This window comes from Cavia porcellus, unplaced genomic scaffold (genome assembly GCF_034190915.1).
Source record: "Cavia porcellus strain 051 isolate PalLab524CR breed Dunkin Hartley unplaced genomic scaffold, mCavPor4.1 scaffold_2, whole genome shotgun sequence".
Classification (NCBI taxonomy): Eukaryota; Metazoa; Chordata; class Mammalia; order Rodentia; family Caviidae; genus Cavia; species Cavia porcellus.
In genome coordinates this window covers 84,313,759-84,331,095 of record NW_026947485.1, presented here as the reverse complement: position 1 = coordinate 84,331,095, position 17,337 = coordinate 84,313,759, and the positions used below count along the sequence as shown (strand labels likewise).

The window sequence follows — 17,337 nt, the reverse complement described above, 5'->3', positions numbered from 1 at the left end:
TTCTAAGCCAAGGAGCCTGCGAGGGTTACCTTACATGATACAAAGGACTTTGTAGCTATGATTAAATTGAGGCACCTGAGATGGGAGATTATCTTGAAAGGACCCCTGTATGCCCTGTGTAATCACAAAGGTCCTTGTAAGATGAAGGCAGAGGAATTGTATTTGGTTAGAGGGGAGAAGGGAGAATGGAGGGGCGTAGGCAGAGGGGAGAACAGGTGTGATGCTGCTGGCTTTGAAGGTGGAAAAACAGGCTGGGAGCCAAGGAAATGTAGGCGGCCTCCAGAAGTGAGAAATGCAAAAGAACAGAGTCTTCTCTTGAGCTTCCAGAAAAAATTATCCTGCTCATACCTTGGCTTGAAGCCTGATTGTGGACTTCTGACTTCCAGAATTGTAAGAGAATAAATGTTGGTTGTTATAAGCTATTAAGCTGGTGACAATTTGTAATGACAGCAATGGGAAACTAATACAATCCCCAGAGTCACTTGGTCATTTAGACATAAAAGAGGTTTCCACTCAGAGGCAGTAGTAGGAGACTGGATTTGATTGGTATGAATTGATCTTCACAGAGGTCCACATGGGCACAGGACACCTGAGTGGCTATCTAGAAACCCTCTGGGAGTTTAGCCAGGGCCAATTCAACACAAGCAAAAACTGAGAGGTCTCTTCATTTTCTTTCTTTCTTTTTTTCTTTTTCTTTGCGGGGGAGGACAGGGTCTCACTCTGTAGTTCAAGATAACCTTGAACTCACAGCAATCCTCCTGCCTCCCAAGTGCTGGGATTACAGGCATGTGCAACTTTGCCTGGCAGGTTCTTCATTTTCAAAATCAGCTTCCTTAATCCAGTTAGAGCAGTAACAACCAGGGAAAACCTAGAATTGAAGACTAGACCTTTAGAATCAACTCACCTAACCCCTTCCTTAACCCAGAGAGAAAGTGCCTTGTTCCAAGCTCCAGAGCACCTGCCATCAACACCTCCCAATCACCAAGAGTATAGCCTTGCCTCCAAAAAGCCTAAAAGCCCCACCAAGCCCTAGGACCACCTATCTGATCATAAATGATGAGGACCACCCGTACTGATTCGGGACTCACCCTTTCCTTTAGAGAGGTACTGAATACTTTCAGTATCCACAGTGCTGAGTAGTGGGGGTGTACGAAGATGCCTGTCCTTTCTAGAACCCCCCTAAGTGTCAATTACAGCCGAGCTTACCCACCCCACATTGTTTGAGCAGTAGACGGGGTGAGATTCTCTGCTCCTAAGCCAGGTGAAACCATCCTACCTATTGCTCTTGCTACTGTTACTGCTGTCCTACAGCCAGTCTGGGGCTGGCTCTGGGGAGACAGAGGGGCAGCACGGTGAGTTACACAGCTGGCCGCAGGGCAAGGAGAGAAAGGGTCCCTCACAGGACCCCACATTCACAGAAGACACACTCAGCACGCCACTGATGCCAAAGGCTCACTAATCCGAGGCTGAGGTTTCATTTCTGAGTCATCCTTACAAAGCGTTTACAGTAACTAAGTTGCTTAGAAAGTTTTTTCTAAACTAAAGTAACATTTCTTTCTTTCTAGAATTTGAAAAATAAAATACAACATATAGGGGAGTTAGTTACCCTTGTAATGCAGAGAAGTGTAGGAGATGCCTACATAGACAACGCCCAGTGTGGGGCAAGGCATCTTGTGGGGAGGTGGAAGGAGGGTGCCCAGGACACACAGACCTCTGATCTGGAACCGAGGCCCTACCAAAGAGCCAACAGGGCATGCGGAGTTTGTCTGTTCAGTTCACATGGTTTGAACCATCAGGAGCCGTGCAAAGTTGCTGGGCAGCAGGGACACACAGGAGCTCAGCAGAGAGCAATGCACATTCTCACTGAGGCTAGCAGGGCATGGGAGAAAAGGGCCAGGCAACCACAGGGTCTCACCTTCCCCAGCCATAGTGATTGGCTCAAGGGTGGACACTCCTCAGAGCCATCAGGAGTGAGACACTCTGCGTGCCCCGTTGCTAATCCACCTGTTAAACCACCACTTAAAGAGAAGCTGCTGGAAAATGAAGTCAACCCAGAAGACATCGGCCTTGAGACTGGGGTGCAGACAGTCCCTGGTGACCTCTGGGAACACGCTGAGCCAGCTTTGCCTGTCTCTGCTCTACACACAAACCAGTGCATTGGCCTTCCTTCTTTAGCAAAAATAACACTAAAAGAAAGCCGGGCTACTTAAACCATCTGCACCTAACTCCCACGGCCACGCCACGTTGACTCTCAGTCCTCTGGCACCATCTGGTCTCAGAGTGAAGAGGTCACCACAGAGGAAACCTGGACAGTAACTCTAGCATGAGCATCTGCCAACCAGAGTGACCTGCTTCCTGAAGGTTCGGGAAACAGAATGCTCCTCCCACAGACAGCCCTACACTATGGTCACCAGGCCAGGCTGCAGGCAGGGTGTGAGAGGAGAGGCCCCTGGAAGGGTGAGCGCCAAGGACAGCCTTTCACAGGTCCAGGGACCCAGCTCCAGCCACAGAAGTGTTCCTTGTGAGCAAGAGAAACAGTGGCTCAGCCGGCATGCGGTTGAAGGATGGAGTTTCTCACCCACAGTTCTACCCTCAGATGTCATTTTTTTTCTGCCCTAAAAACTGACTTTGTGGGAAGACTTTTCATTGTTTTGTTTTGTGGGGCTGGAGCTTGAAACCAGGGCCTGGGTATGCTAGGTAAGTGCTCTACCACTCAGCTACATCCCTGGGCCCCATGTGAAGCCTTTATTAACACTCCAGACCACATAGGCCTTTATTAACAGTGCAGTGGCTCTTTGGTATTATCAATTGACGGGAAATATACAGTGAACCCTTACAGGGTCATGGGTTGTCCTGTATGCCCTCGAGTAGGAATCAGGCATCTTATGATCTAGTCTCAACTTGCATGTCAACCCTGTGATGGTGGGCAAAAGAATCTATATTTCTTTCTTTTTTTTTTTTTTTTGTCTTTTTGAAACAGGGTCTCACAGTGCAGTTCAGGCTGGCCTGAGCTCACTTTGTATCTCAGGCTGGTCTTGAACTTGCAACGATCCTCCTGCCTCAGCCTCCCGAGAGCTGGGATTACGGGTGTGAGCCACCATGCCTGGCGAGAATCTATATTTCTGAGCCTTGTTGTACCTGTTTATTTAAAAAAAAGTGAACCACAATCTCCTCATTTACAGTGTGGAAACCCCAGAAATAGAATTGTCAGACTGTTCTGTCAATTGCTAGGTGACACACAGATGTAAGATACAGCATTCTGGGAAAGACTGTCAGAAAGAGGACACTTTGTATATGATCAATACACACCCTTCCCTTTCAGAAAAGATTCCCCTTCGCCAGAGCTGACTTCATCACTCATCTGTAGGCATAATTTCATTGCCACCAAGATTCAGGGTAGAATGGGGTCACATTCGTGCAGTCCCATGAATGAGTTCTCATTGTATCAGTGTGACTGTTCCCTGCATCAGCGGCTGGGGAGGAGGGTGCTGTACAGAGGCTAAGAGCACAGGTTTGAGAATTAGCAGCAGCCGAGGTATGAATTCTAATTTGGCCACTTAAATGCTGGTGGCTCAAAGCCAATCGCTATCTTCTCTAAGCCTCAGGCTGCTCGTCCCTAATGGCAGAGTGGCTCTATCTAAACCACAGCCTGTTCTGCGAGTCCAGTGATAGGGTGTGTGTAAACTGTCCGGCACAGTGCCTAGCACACGGGAAGTGATCCTTTTAGGACTACCGCCATGATCCTGTCTCCTGGCTGTCGCCCTCAGTGCAGGCTGCAGGTGAGCTCTGCCAAGGCAGGTGATCCTTCCTTAGAGACAGAAGGGAATGACAGGAAACAAAAAGAAACACAAGCAAGGTGAGGGGAGGAACAGAGGTAAAGGGTGGACAGCTACTGAGAGAGGAGGGGGCAGGCCGGAAACTAGGCTGGGAACAGGGGAAATGATAACAGCAGCCCGGTAAACCAGACAGGAGGTGACCACCGCCTTTAGGGGCTGTGGAATAAGGGACACAGCTGAAGTTCCACAGTGGAATGTGCGACCTGGCCACAGACTTACCCCTGCTAAAGCCTGGTCCTCCAGAAACAGAAGCCGAGGACCACAGTTGAGTATGGGGGCACCTAGACCTGTCCTACCAGGCAATCTGTGTTATGCACAGTGGCTTCCAAGAGGACCCATTCGGGAACTCTGGTCCACTCCCAGTTCAACTCAGTTCATGGTCCAGGCTGAGAAATGAATTTCTCTTTTGTGCTCAGATATAAAATATAATCTAGGTGAGAAGACTTATGGCCAAGCAGGAAAATGTTTTACAGGTTTGGCCACACCCTTAGAATGTGTACAAGGTTTAGCGTCAGGTCTTTGCTGAGGCCTGCCCTTCGCTTGCCTCTTGGGTGCTGAATGTCTCCTAGATCATGGTTTCTCAACTATAGCGCTCACTTTGACAGCAACACATAAACTAAAATTGGAATGACGTAGTAAAAATTAGCAAGGCCCCGGGCAAATTCGTAAATTTGTGAATTTACGATGCATTCCATATTTTTCTACAGCACAGTAGGGTGAATTTAGTTGATACTAATCTATTATCTGTTTTAAGAAGAACTAAAAGAGAGGAGTTTGAAAGCTCAAAGTATAAATAAGTAGCAAGGAGAGTGAATGGCTAGTAATACTAGTAGCACTCACATCTGATCAATAAATACCCTTACTGAACTATTATACTGCACCCCAGTACAATGATCAGAATATGTACAATGATTGCAAGGTAACTGAAAGGGAAGTATCTCTCTATTGTAGTGTTCTCAGAAGCAAGGTGAGGATAGAAACCCCAGAGACTAGTCCCTAAATGCCAGGTTCAAAGAAGACAAGGGTGATACCACAGCCCCACAGGCACTCAAGTTCAAACTCTGGCTCATTACGACAAGTTTCAAGAGCAAGAAGGTGCCTGAGAGATTATTTACATACACAGAAAAACAGTGAAAACTGACAGAGTTGACGTAACACACGAGTCAACTTCAGGCACACGCGAGGCAGAGGAGAGCTAGGACAGAAACTCTAGTCTCCTCGCTGTCCAGGGCAGACCGCGTGGCTACAGTGACACACATCCCCCCGACAATCACCAGGGGAGTCCTCTTCTTTGCAGGGCAGTGCAGCCCTTACTGGTAGCAATAGTGCTGCCGGATCACCACTGGCAGGACCTCTGTGACTAATTTTGAGATTCCTGGGTCAGTGCTGCTAACCCGTGTTTGGGCCTCCGCCATGACATTACTATAGGGTGATTCATATCACTGTGACAGCACTGGGATGATTCATAGCAGCAAAAGCCATCTCACTTTGGCTTCGTGTGTTTTAATCGGTTGGTTACTAAGTGGTCTCACCCCATCAGCTAGCTATCTGGTCTCTTGAACCGTATGGGTTAGTCAAACATGATCATTTCCATTTCATGTTAAGAAGACGGATGCTCAGAGAGGTTTGATGGACCATTGGGAATCACTCAACGAATAAGAGACTTAACAAGAGTCTTTAAACCATGAGGCCAATATTTTTTCCTTTGGGTCCAACCTTTTGTCTTGCCTGGGTCACAGTAAGTGAGGAAGAATCAATGCATCTGAAGTACATAAAGTATTTAATGTATGTGGGTAACAAGATTTCCTTTAAATTACTTTTCATTATAGCATAAAATGAAGGAACATGACAAGCCCTGGGGCTGCAGCTGGACATACAAATGTCTGGGCTGCTTCCCCGGGATATGAGTTTGGTATCAAGTTGTCAACCTTTTGTGCTAAAGCTTGTGTGCTGTACACTTATCAAAGGCTGTGTGCTCAGAACTGGAGGAACACACAGGCCGGGGCAGCTCCTGGTTTTATAGCTGATAAGAGGGGCCTGCCCGCCCCATTAGAGTTCTTAGGCTTGGAATTTGCAAAACAGAACAGACGACGCAGACAGAGCAAACAGCGCGTTCTGCAGTGCCGTACTAGAAGGACTTCAAGCAAGGAGAAGAGAAGGTCAGCTTCCCCACTAAGGATGTTCCCTGGTTTCCTTTTCCTTCCATACCTTTTTCCTTTTTTCAAAGTATCTTTTATAAAATGATGGTATTAGAGGTGAGAATTTAGTTTGAATATTCACATTCTTTTTGAATTTTTAAAAATAACATTGCAAGAATATAACAAATACCTACAGTCTCCCTGCACATTACCCCAAATGAACAAATGCTGTTACATTCAGTTTTGACTCAGGTGTTTTTATCAAAATAGAAAACTGTGCAGATAAAGGTGAGTCCACTTTGAGACTCTGCCCAATTCAAATCTCATCTTCCCAGAAAAATCCCTGTGCAGTTTGTGGGCCTACCAATCTGTATACCTGTCTGTATCTACCCACAGATAAAAGCACAAAAGTGGAGACTTTTTCCTATGTGTGTGTTCATAAAACAGTATATAGTGTGATTTCAATAAAATTTCTCTTGAAGAACAAATATATATATAGCAAATATATATATATAACAAATACGTAATATATATAACAGTTTCTTTCAATATACTTAAGATTGAAGGCAGAATGGTATCATGGAAAATCAGTGAGCAAGCAAGACTCACAGAGGTCCCATAACTTACTCCCTGGGGGCAGGAGTTCAGTCCACTTCCCTGGATCTCCGAGTTTCATTTTGTTTTGTTTTGTTGTAAAATGAGAAAGTTAAATGAAAGGATCTCTAAAGTCCCTTTTACCTTTGAAATCTGAGAACTCTAAAGTTCTATTTCTTCATTTGTCAAATAGAGACTCTTGGCTGTCAGAAAGATCATCAGGATGGGGGATGTTCAAGTGCTCTCCAAAACCTGACATTAATAATAACATCACTAGTAGTCTCACAAATGAAGCTGTTATTTTAAGCTCCCAAGAACGCTTTTGAAGAAACCTCTGCTCTGTATACAGTTGGTTCAGATGTCTGTGTTGCAGGTCAGTCAGTGTGAAATAATTTCACTTCCCCTGCTCCTGTTGTCAGGGAAAGGCAGGCCAGTACAGCGGCTCTCTCACCTCTATTTGTGTGACAGACTTAGTGGACAAAACACCGAAGTGCCTTCATTACAAAATTCTCTCTCTACGAAAACATTTCTTCATGGACCCACGGCTTTCAGAGTGAAACGAATGGGAATCCATTCAGGGCAGGAGTTGGTCTGTCTGAGACACAGTTCTTCAGGAAATCCATGTTAGGTAGACTGGTTTTCACTGCTTTTGTGCAATCTGAAATGAAGGAGTCTGCTCTGACCACTGGGGTTGGGGGGACCTTCCATCTGCTCATCTCCTCAACTGAGAAACTTTACTGGGGAACTTCTTAATTTTTGGAGATGGAAAAACAAGATTTTTGAAATATGTTTTTAAAAACTGCTATACAAAGTTCTCTAAGCAGTCAAATGGCTAGTGTTATATGCACAAAGGAACTATTTGAGGAGGTGTAGGCCAGTACTGCTCCAGTGGAGGGCAATGGCTCACGAGTATCAGGGCCTTTGCATGTGCTGATCCCCCTCCCAGTGCAGCCTTCACGGGGCACTGCCTTCCACATGCAGCACCCAGGCGCTGCCCTCTGAATGCAGGTCCTACTTGTGGGCCCCAGCACGCCCTTGACTGAAAGTCACAAGTCCTTGCGATCCTGCCAGCTCTAACATACTCTCTCTTTCTCTCCCTGCCCATCCTACTCTGTCTGACAACTGGCTCCTTCATTCCGTGTCTGATTTCCCCATCTCATGATCATTTGAAAGCAGAGACCATGAGTTCTCCTCTATCACAGTGCTGGTGCACAGTGGATGTGGGAATCAATAATTATTCCTGCTCATGCACACAACTGCTGATACGCCAGTTGCGTCTCACATTCTCGATTTGTTTTCCACATGTGTTGCTACAACACTTTGAAAGATGAAGCTCTGCAGAGAATGCAGATTAAATTCAGTCTTTGGACGCTGTCAAAATTATGTACATATCACCAACCAAATCAAGCACAAAATTGTAGAGTGTTCATCCAACAGACTTGTCCCATTTTTCCTTTTAACTAAACCCGAAAATGCCATTCCACCATGTGACTTGAGGCGATGCGTCTAATCTACACCATTCTGAGCTGAGATTTGTGTCCCACAAGGGACCCAGGGCCCTCTAATTTCTGCCTGCAGTATTGGCCATCACCAAGATTTTTTTCTAGCAAATGCATAAGCATAGCTACACAATTCAAGCCAATTTTAAACTACAATAAAATTTTAGATTAACTTTAGAGAATGAAAATTCTCAACCAAGCCTAAAGGGGTGGGGGAGGTGTTTTGGTTGTAAATAGACCCAGTTTTGCAGTTTCTGACACCAGTAATAGGGAGGGGTTATTAGCACACATCAGTGATACAGAATTCTGGATTTCACTGTGACATTTTCATAGAACACACATTGATGACACCACCCTGCTTTCCTTCTCATCACCTTCCTCTTCTCTAATAGTCTCTCTTCTCAGTCTCATGGAGCTTGGTTCACCTTGTGGATCTGTTTTCTAATCTGTAAAATGGGAAAGCTGATGAGACAATATTTGCAGTGTCTTTAATGCCTTATGATTTTAGGAGGACGAGTGTTGTCTTAAAGCAGTATCTGTGACATATGGAAATGTTAGCATGATCTGGTACCAAGGTCTCAGCTTCCAGGCCCCATCCTTCCCTGAGTCTAGAGCTGCTTTACAGAGATTACTCGACCTCCACATAACTCAGCTGTGTGACTGTAAACAGACACACTGAAAAGACTGAAAGTTGAAGTGCTGGTTTTCAAACTCAGGGGACACCAGGAGCGCTTCTCAGAGCTCATGTGGCGGGCCATGCCCAGGCTCTGCCTCAGAATGTCTGAGGGAAGGCCTAGGAATTTGCATTTCTAATCAATCCAGGTGATGCTGACATACACTTTGAGAATCACTGAAGCAGAATACCTTGAAAATACTTTTCCATTGTAATAATCTATGGTGAGTTGTAAGGAATTTAGTAAAACCTATAATTTTAACGAGCCATTTCCATCCACCAGCCACCCAGTACACCAAGAGGGGGCTTCTCTTACCATGGGAGTTTCAGACACCACAAAAATGGTTTCAAAGACACGTACAAGTAATCTTATAACCACCTTTCTTCCTGAAATATGTACAAATATGTACTGTCTTTAGCAATGTTTGGGCTCCTGGAGTACGCAAAGTTCAGAAACCTTATATAATTCAGTAGATTGACTGATTAATAAGGTGTGTAGACCACAAAGAAAGCACGGCTCCATTCACAGAACTCACTCATGCAGGGCCCAGTGTGTAGGCCTGTGGAAAGCCCAGAGGTTCTTAGCTGCACAACATCGACTATGGAAAAGTTCATTCCCAAACATACTCGAGAAGGACTAAGTTAAAAAACATGAAACAAAGATTTTGATAGAATCACCAATATCACTATATCTCAAATTTGATGGCACTTTGGGAGTTTTATTTTTTTTTTTAAATCCTGGGCTTGGGTCCCATCACCAAAAACTGATTCAGTCTGGGCACTGAGGTTTTCAATAGCTCCCCAGAAGAACTAATATAAAGCAAAGTCAGAGTGTCACTCATCTATAAAGAACAGAATCTGTCTATTTTTTATTATTATTTTGGGTCCCATGAGTCACATCATAGATTACAATCATTTGTCTTAAATTACGTATAAACACTAAAAGTCATACAAACCCACAGATGGTCATAAACAGACTGGAAAATCAATATTTCTTGGCTATAGTGACGCATTTTTCATGAAACTAAACAAAAACGGGCATGTGCATATATGTGTCTCAAGATGACGCCCAGAGCACACATAGTTTCTGCTGCAGAAAGCCAAGTGAGCTGTGTTAGGGGAAGACTTCTGTCATCTAAATTATATGCACTTTAACACCCTAAAACCTTTCACACTTGCCTGGCATAGTGACATGCCTGTAATTCCAGCTACTTGAAAAGCTGGGGCAGAAGTATCACAAGCTTGAGGCTGGCCTAGGTGATTTAGCAAGACTGTTTCAAGCAAAGGAAGGGAGAGACAGAGACAGTATAAAGGGAGGGAGAGACACAGGGGGGCAGGGAGAAGAAGAGAAAAGATGCAAGAAAAAAGGGAAGAAAGAAGAAGGAGGGAGGGAAAATTCCTTCAAACTCCCAAGGGCTCAGGGCTGGACAAATTAGAGGCAATGGACACATACATACTTGTTCAACTGACTTGAATTTATGATGGTCTCTAAGCATACAGGAATGCAGATCTTAGCAGAATATGCCGTTCCCTCACAAAGTACAAGATATATCTTATAAAGCTGTGGTTATATGAAAATTACTGCAGAGTGGGGATAAAAGACAGAGCTGTAACAATTAGAGGTTCTGGCCCATGTCCGTTACATTTGGCCATGCCATTCTTGGTCAGAACACTGCAAATGAAACGTGCGGTTAAGATCCAGGCAGACTGAGAACTGTGCTGGCCAAAGCCAGCATGGCTAAAACATAAAGGCTGACTTTTCACTTGGAACTGCTCCCCAGCGCTTTCCCTGCCACCCCATGCATTGCTAATTAGGAGCAGCCAAGGTTTGACATGTACACAGCCCTCATGGTAAAATTGATTATTATATTACTATGGAAAATGAGGAAGTCATTTTGTTCAAAATATCAAATTCCACACAACCATACATGGCAGCTGTTAGTGTGTGCCCGGGGGGAGGGGCAAGTGTGTGAAAATTTCTACTCTCTCCCCCTCTGTTTTCTGACATCTCTGAAAAGATGTGGGAGAGAAAAAAGAAAAGAACAGAAACGATTCTAATACATATTAGGCAGAAACCAAGAGCAAAGCTACGACATGGACTTTTTTGTTCTCTGAGGCTAAGCAAATTTCCGTGATGCAAGATACAGCATACACCACTGCTTTGATGAGGATGGACCTGCTTCATCTGCATGCTGGCAAGCAGAGAACCCATATTTCTCTGCTATGTGTACCAAAGCCTCTTCAAACTACAGCAGATAAAAAAACGAGGTGAGTCATATTGGGTTGTGCCTGCCACCTCATCATCCCACATGACACCAAAAGTCTTCGAACCTCACTACCAGAGTTTAGACTCTCGTTTGTTTCGAGATTGTTACAACAGTTTTGTTTAAAATCTTTAACTTTCTCTAAAGATACGCAAGCATTACTGAAGTGTACATTCCAGCCACCTGGAGAGGTGCTCGCAAGCGCTGTCTCTTGGGGAAGACTTGCTCCTTCGCTTTACACGGGGCTGGGAGTCTGACTGCAGCATTCCCCTCCCGGTTCAGAATGGGTCTGATTGTTCAGTCTGCAGATACGACACTTCAGACACCTTTCCATTCCCTCTCTACCCATGACGACATCCAACGATTAACACCCTGAGAGACCCTGCCATCCATAAGGTTTCGGGATTCTAAATATGTTCCCCTCTCCAGTCGCTCAAATCTGGGGATATCGCTGTCTCTCAGTAGCTGCGCGACTTTTCTTTTATAAAAAAGCGGCGTAAAAAAGGCATCTAGACTTACTGACGTTGGGATTGCTGATTCCACCGGGGTCAGGAGGTGTTGTTTCAGGTCACATGTTAAGCAGCCTCTGTGAATCATTTATTAAAACTCTTTTAAACAGGAGGGGGTAGAGAGCCAGACAAATCGCATACTCATGCACAAACGCTTAGCGCCAAGGACATGGTCAGCAGTGCCTCCTGGGTGGGAACATTAAAAGAAACTCCTAACTTTCTCCTTGGGCTGGGGACAGGTAGGGTGGCGTCATGCAACCTTACCTTTCTGAAACAGACCAGGGCACCTGGCAAGAAGCGCTGACCTGCAGCCACCAGAGCTGGGAGTCATTTTAGGTGTCGCGCATGTGCCTCCCTAGAAAATTCCAACAACATTCTACCAGCTTTCTGCATGCCAATCATGACAAGCCTCCACTTAGAGTCTCCCGAGTCTGGGAAGGGGTAGGAAGGCGGGTGCGAGCAAGGGAGCGAGAGAGAAAGAGCGCTCCCCAGGACTGCACACCCGTCTGGACGGGGAGTCACATGCCCCGACCATTCCTGCGGCATTACACACGCTGGGTGGAAATGGCAAACAATATCAGTCCATGTTTATGCCACATGTTCTCGGCCTCTTTGAGTATCAACACCCAAGCCAGCTCCATGCAGGGAGCTCTCCTGAGAATGCTTGGAAGGAGGGAGTCCTAGGCTAACCATTCTGGCCATTTTTCAGAAAATTCCAAAACCTCCTGGCCTGCTTCACCTCCTCATTTTGTCGTGTTTGGTACTGGTCATTTATTTTTAGTTTGCTTGCTTGTTTGTTAGTCTGGATTTCGCAAGTGATGATTGGGTCCTGAAGGTACCCACAAGAACCCTTAGCAATGCGCTGAGAAACTGATCCGGCCGGCATGCCTCCTGCCCCTAACCCTTCTTTCACTTTATTTTTGTGGAACAGATGGAGTAAGAAGATCACCACTTTACTGGCCCAGTGGTAACTCAATGCCTTTTGGTAGGAAAAGTGGATTCTCCTCTGCTTTAAACAGTGGCTGTGTAGGCGGTGAGGGGGGTGATACTGCCCCTGGGGAAAGGAAGTAGGGGGTAGGCAGGGTGTCACTGACAGCTACTGGGCAAAGAAGGGTTTCCTTAATATTGATGGTGGTGCAGTTAAGAAACTGCTTTGCAGCTAAGGCTTTCAACTAATTAGGTGGAAAATACAACATAAAAGGGGGTGGAGGGGAAGGAGGAAAAGAGAAAAGAGCACCAAGAAGTCCCTCCTTGGGAAGAAGTGGGGTCAAAGGACGGGGTTGGCCTTTGCCATAGTTCATGTGAAAACCTCCCTTGCCTTTCCAGAGACCACCATTTTCTCATCGGTTCTATAAAAACTTTTCTTTTTCCAGATATCACACTTCCACCATTAAACTTTCCTGTGATCTTCTAATTCAAAATCTGCTGTCACAGATACCTCATTGTCAGGTTATATAAAGCAAATGTCAACTCAGTTTGTACTGTCTCAGATAGCCTGATGTTCTTCAGTGATGCCCGCGCTCTCTATAATCCTCTCCCCAAAATGATTCAAAAGAGTATGCTTCTTAAAAGGCACAGCTTGCTGAAGAGCTTAGGAAGGACTTAGTGATGAAAGCTTAGTAGATTCTCCTGCTTAGACCCTTGGAGAGGAGGGGTAGAGGGCAGATTACCCCCCTCACCACCCACCACCGGGGAGGTGCCCTGCAGCTGGGCTATGCTTCAACTAGTATGTGACAGTTCTACGGCCTATCGAAAAGCCAAAGTGCAGTCTGATCAGACGAATTTAGAACAGCTGTTTCCAGCTGCCCACCAGAGGCCCTGCAATTGCCTACCTGCCCAGCGAGCTCCCAGGAGCGCCCAAGGGCTCCTCTTCCTAATTTAGTCACAGCCTGCAGGCTGCCCAGGCTCAGTTGGCTGTCACCCGCTGACTCAGTCACAGACACCTAAAGGCGCCAGTCTGAGAGCCTGACCTAGAGGAACCAGCCAACCTGGCCGCAGCAGCACTCTGCTCAGGCTCTGGGGCCCTCCCCGTCCACTAGGTTTCCCAGTCACAAGGCTCCCTTCCAAGCAGGGACTGGACCTTTCCCCGTTCTGTAGTCTTGGCTTTCTTTCCTTGTGTGTAAGACTTTCTTTGGAAAAGAGTTTACTGAAAAGCACCTCAACATACACATCTTTCAAAAGAGTTTACTGAAAAGCACCTCAACATACACATCATTGAAGGCTCTGCTTCCATCTGCCTCAGGGGAGGTCAATGGTGTTAAGAACAGAAGTCCTGAAAGGCTGAGCTATAGCTCTCGATGGTACAGAACTTCCCTAGTTTCTTGGTTACTTTTCTCTCATTGCTGAGACAAAATAACCAACATCCAAAATTAAAGAGGGAAAGGTTTATTTAGCTCACAGTTTGTGAAATTTTTAGTCCATAATCTGCTGAGTTCAAGGCAGGGTGGTTCATGGAAGAGGGCAACAGTTCATGGTGGTGAAAGTCAGCAAACATAGCAAGAGCAAAAAGCTAAAAGTGTGCACAGACTCTTTCTGTCCCTTATAATGTACATTGACTGCCTGCCCCAGGGTGGATGTAGCATTCACACCCATAATCCCAGCACTGGCCCATGAATCACATACAAACTTTAGAAGCCCACCTCTGAAAAGCACCTTCATAACTGCATGAGGCTTAGGGGAGACATCCAGACACAAACCATAAAACCTAGCATGCACAAGGCCCTAGGTTCAATCCCAAGTACTGGAAAAAAAAAAAAAAAATAAAGCAAAACAAAAAGCCAGAGACCTGAAAAAGGAAAGGAGAATAAGAACCATGCCCACCTCTAGAATTTAGGCTCTGAGTTTAATACAGCTTGGGACTTGGTACAGGCAGCAGTGGTGTGAGTGGCCATTACTGTGAGCTTGGCAATGTGATACACTGCAAGTGACCTTGAGAATCAAACTGAAAGGTACCCTGACAAGTGGCCTTAGAGTGTAATTCCTATAAGGAGAAAAGTCCACACCTAGAATGAGCTCATCTAATTATATGGTCCTAGCTCTTACTCAGAGAAGAGGACACAAACTTAGGTCCCAGTGGAAAATGGAGAAACACAAAATGGCCATCACAGCCTGAAATTCAGCTAAATGTAACATGAACATGTTGAGTACCTACTATATACTAGCTTTGTTTAAGTACCTACTCTATACCAGGGAGGGAGGAACAAGAGGCAACACCGAGAGTGGATCTGCATGGCATCACACTACCTGCCTCACCCATTCTCTCGACCTTCACGGTTTGTTTGTTTTTGGGGTTTTTTGTTTTGTTTTGTTTTTTTGTATTTTTACTGGTACCAGGGATTGAACTCACGACCACAGGCTTGCAAGGCAGGCGCTTATGCCGCTGAGCTAAATCCCCAGCCCCGACCTTCAGGTTTTAAGAAACTAAAGTCACTGCCTCCACTTTACAGGTGAGGCTAACTGAAGCTCTCAATGACTAAGCACCGAAAGAGCCAAAGCTAGCATGTGGCCACTGGTTTGTTTGAATCCCACAACTTTGTCTTTTCATTAAAACACCTCCCAGCACATAAGACAAGTCATAAATGTAGATAATATAATTACAGGAAAATAACTGCTGCAGGTAAGGTGAGTTCAAAGTATAATGACTAAAGGTGATAAGGATACTAGATGATCACCTGTGAGACATGGAGGGGACCTAACTTCACCCCCTACGCATCCTGTGACCCCCAGCTAGCCAGTGACAGCATCCTTATGGTCAAGAAGCCCAAGTGCCAGGGCCATGGGAACTAAAGATACACCACGTGGACATTTAGAAGTGATGTTTATGATCCTCTAACAACTTCATGTTAAATTAAAAACCTGTACCCACAATTACATATGTACGCATTATGGTTTCAGCCACATGGAAGGCCAAATCACCCTTTGATAGAAAACACATACACACACACACACACACATACACACACAAAAATGCTTAAAGAACATACCAAAACATGTTAGTAGGAACAGCTAAGTTTAGCTGGCAGAATTGTAAGGAATTCTCTCCTTTTATACATTTTCCAACTTTTCTTTAATAAACAAGTATTTATTTTCCATTTAAAAATAATCTCTTACAAGATGAAAATGACTTAGCTGGGCTCACACTGGCCCATTCCATTTAGCTTATGGAGCCTTCAAATGATCCCACAGATGAAGGTTTTCCATCACAGGGGCTCCCCTTCTAGAGCAGGACAGGTAGAGGTAAGCATCCAGGAGAGGCACCACCACATCACCAAAAGGCCAGAGCACAGGATTCTGGTGGGTTTTCAATCTTATCTTCCAGAAAGGAGCTCAACCAAAGGAGGCAGAAGAGGCCAGTGCACTGTGCAGGGGCTGCAGAGCTCACCTTGTGACCTCAGACTTCTCCACCAGATTGACCAAGGCCCTCAGCTTCTGGACCCATGCTATGGCTTGATGTCCACAGCCTGTGCCCTGTTCTGTTGTTCTTCTCTCCCTTACATCACCACTGGTCTGACTTATGGTAGAGAGTCAGCTAGAAGTAAAGGGAAAACAGAGCAGTTACTCAAACTACTGCCGTGAGCATGGTCCTGTGGTCTCCAGTTTAAATTTCTGATTCCCTTCACTCAGTTTACATAACTTTGAAGACAGTAATAAGTAACTGATTTCTTTCCTTGGGGTACACAAACACCATGGGAGTAGTAACCCATGATGAATCCAGACCAGCCTAGGATTAGAGGCTCTGTAGCAGAGCCTCCTCTAATCTTTGGTACACTGAGCCAGGACAGGCTACCTTGTCTCAGTTTTCTCCTGGGAATCTTGCTGGAGCTGAATCTCCAGCCACAATGGATGACAGAGTCGGTACTTGCCATGGTCCTTTCTCCCCAATTTTCCTCTGATGCTGGGGAAAGCCAGCAGCTGCTTGGAACAGCTCAATTATTGGCGGAGAGGTACAGAAGCTTTCCTAGTGTGAGAGGTCCCAGTGCCCTGGGCATCATGTGAGGAAACCACTGGAAACGTCCTAGGCCGCTCTCTTCCACTCCCCTCCACTCCTCTTCTCTCCTCCTGTCTTCTTATCTTTTCTCCTTTCTTCTTTCCTTTTCTTAATCCTTCCCATGCAAAGTGGTAATTCAAGGAGAAACTATCTTTAAACACTGGTTTCTCTTTAAAACCAGGGTTGACTATGCCATTTTTAGCAATGAAAAAAAGTTAAGCCAGAAAAAATGAGGTGTCAAGCTGCTGGGGTCGTGAAATATGAACCGACCCCTCGAAAGAGCAGTGGTAGAGGTCCTAGCCTCCTTGGTATATGGAAATGCAAGCACTGTGAAGAACAGAGACAGGATTTGTTTCCAGAATGAATGAACTTGGCTTCTGCAAGGGTTATATCCTGCACAGACAAAGGCCAGCCATGGCCACAACAGAGTAAACTAGTCAAGACTGGTGAGTCAGACAGTGTGGGCATGAACCTATCTTAGGAAAGGAAACTGGTTCTTTGTTGAGCAGGGGGTTTAATTCCTATTTGGCTAAGAGTTATTCCTCTACAGGTCCTCCAGGGGCCCACAGAACAGAGGCAGGAAGCATCAGTACATTTTTCAGATTTGCTATTTAAAGACTGACCATAGCTTCCAGACTTAGAGCACAGGTTGGGACTACATGGTAACCATATCCTCAGAACTTCTGTACAAGCCGTTCTCTCTACCTGAGCTGAACTATCTAATTGGATAGCTATTAGTCACAGGTAGCAATTTAAATTAAGAGTCTTAATTGTACTAGCTGTGTTTCAAGTGTCCACCATACCGTAAGTATGGCATGGAACATTTCCGGAAGTCAG

General features: G+C 45.4%; 1 protein-coding gene and 1 long non-coding RNA gene across 6 annotated transcripts in view; one reads left to right on the top strand and one right to left on the bottom strand.

Moving 5' to 3' along the window:
- The window catches only part of Rbm20 (RNA binding motif protein 20), a 185,722-nt gene that overhangs the window by 54,441 nt on the left and 113,944 nt on the right, over positions 1-17,337 (bottom strand). Inside the window, exons 1-2 of one of the 5 annotated variants that reach the window (XM_063244694.1) lie at positions 11,778-12,038; positions 11,524-11,590 (exon numbers count right to left, since the gene is read on the bottom strand). The exons of 3 other annotated variants lie outside the window; for them this stretch is intronic. The gene's annotated coding sequence lies outside the window, so the exon portion shown is untranslated. Of the gene's footprint in view, positions 1-11,523; positions 11,591-11,777; positions 12,039-17,337 lie in introns of those variants that run through there. One more of the 5 variants, XM_063244692.1, reaches the window with a different exon arrangement.
- Positions 10,705-13,150, top strand: LOC134475210 (uncharacterized). Its single transcript, XR_010046230.1, has 3 exons — positions 10,705-11,008; positions 12,445-12,498; positions 12,887-13,150. It is a non-coding gene; the product is annotated as an uncharacterized LOC134475210 (long non-coding RNA).